The sequence below is a fragment of the Cyprinodon variegatus genome, unplaced genomic scaffold (genome assembly GCF_000732505.1).
Source record: "Cyprinodon variegatus isolate N-32 unplaced genomic scaffold, C_variegatus-1.0 Scaffold2043, whole genome shotgun sequence".
Taxonomy (NCBI): domain Eukaryota; kingdom Metazoa; phylum Chordata; class Actinopteri; order Cyprinodontiformes; family Cyprinodontidae; genus Cyprinodon; species Cyprinodon variegatus.
In genome coordinates, this window is record NW_015152496.1 from 48,116 (window position 1) to 50,428 (window position 2,313).

The window sequence follows — 2,313 nt, forward strand, 5'->3', positions numbered from 1 at the left end:
TGCAAGAAGTCATTCAAGCTCAGAACGATGGGAATTAAGGCAGTGGAGTCGCACATGCGAAACGCGAAACACAAAGCGTCACGAAACACAAGCTAACGTTAGCCCGTCTGCAGCAGCCAGAGCTAACGTTAGCCCGTCTGCAGCGGCCAGAGCTAACGTTAGCCCGTCTGCAGCAGCCAGAGCTAACATTAGCCCGTCTGCAGCAGCCAGAGCTAATGTTAGCCCGTCTGCAGCGGCCCTCTCTCTACATAGCCGTGTGAAGCACCGATGGCTCTGATGGCGATTTTTTTTTTGTTTTATTTGGCAAAATGTTCATTTGATCTGTTTTTATCTGACTGTGTTCATTATTATTCCCCCACTAGATGAAAAAAGTCATAATTTATTATTATCTAGAGACTATTAATAACAGGAGGTGAAATGCAGCTCCAGACTAGCTTTGAATGTGGTGATGTCATCAGTATGCTTCTGTTCCAGTTGACCCAGATTTATGCTGCGTGCTCCCGTTCTCCCAGAGTCCAGACTTTTCTGGGTTCTTCTCAATAACATACTTGGCGAGAACACGAGTCTATACTCGTGTTCTTGTGAATTGAGAAACGGCCAACAAGTCGGTCTCCAACTACACACCTGTAACAGTCACAGCTACTCTGCAAAGATTCTTATTTCAACTGCTGCCAGTTCTGTTAGCTCTACGCCTGCCGAAGACACAGACGTCCATCCCCGTGATCACTGGGACGCAACTCGTATATTAGCGCATATTAGCTGCGACATATGAATCAAGATGCTATGACAGAAAAAATTTGATTGACAGATGACCGCTGATACATGATTGGCTGAATTTAGGTGTTCAGGCTGACGTAGAACTAACTGGCCTGCAGAAGATAACGGAAAAAACACAGATTTTAAGACAGGANAAACAGGCAGCAAATATTATGGTGTAATAAACTCACACATCATCATCATCGATAAATATCCTAACACACCTTAATATCCTGCTCCAAAAATCTTCTTTCATATCACCGCTGCAGAAAAAGCAGGTAAAATGAACCTTTTCTCAGCTATTTTACCCAAAGACATCATGAGCGGCCGTTATTTTAATACGGATGAAGCATCTTTTATCGAGCAATCAGAAGGATTCTAATAATCCCAGCGTTCATTTCACAGCTCAGCAGTGCTACAGATTGAATCTAGTGGACCAGATTTGCTGCTTTACTGAAATAGATTCATTTTTTCCCCATAATTTCCCAAATGTTATGAGAAAACAAATGAACATGTTAGAGCAGAACACAGGAGGAGCAAACCGGACCATTTCTGAACCTCTGAGGATGACTGCAGCTCTATCTCTGCTTATTAATTATCTGATTGTTTACGTCTATCTTTTAGTTATTACACTTAAACTAGAGTCTAAGTTCTGGCTGGAGGTCGTCTGTTCCTAACCCAAATACTCAGATGTTAGTTAAGAAGAATCGGACGAGTATCTGCTTTGGAAGATCCTTTTCAGAAGTCATACAGCTTTATTTGGACTTTTAATTTTTGCATATTCTCTCTAATATCCTGTAAAACAAACCAAAATCTTCTCTGATGACTTTGAGGCACAGATAGGGTCTAAATTAAAGTTAATCTAACAGACTGATCCTGGCTTTAGTAAACTGCTTTGGCTGTTTAGCGGTAAACACCCTGTGCAATAACCCTGTATAATCATCCAACTACTATAAAATGATAATAATAATATTAATGCAGATTTATATTTCTCAGAAATGTGCCTCACTTACACACAGGTGGACTGCATCAGATTTACCAGGATTATTTACAATTATTTGCTGAAGTTTGTTGAATCTGACATGGTGTGTTCAAAGGAGCCCAGAAAAAGTAGGAATAATTTGTAACAGGAATAGGAAAATATTGCATGAGGCCCAATGTTCTTAAAGGAAAAGTCCTTTAATATTCAGAATTCAACCATGTTACTATATTTGGGAAAAAATGGCTGCTCCCAGACTCAGTGATCACAACAAAAATTATAATTTTGTTATTGATTAACGCTAAAATCATGAAATGACCACAATCGTATTAGTTTTAGGTATAGATAATGATCCATTGATTATTCCTCGCTGATCGGACTTTTCCTTTAAAGTCGTAGAAGCGGCTTTTCCAAGCGTCGCATTTCCGAATTCTCCCAGTGGTGCCCGACTTTAAACGAGTGAATAAAGTGAATGTGATTGGTCGATTATCAAGGGGGCGGGATTGTTGTGGTGGAAGGTTAGCAAGCAAGTTTGGTTGTGGCCGGTTTGTTGGAAGCATCTTGCTAACCAGTTAGCA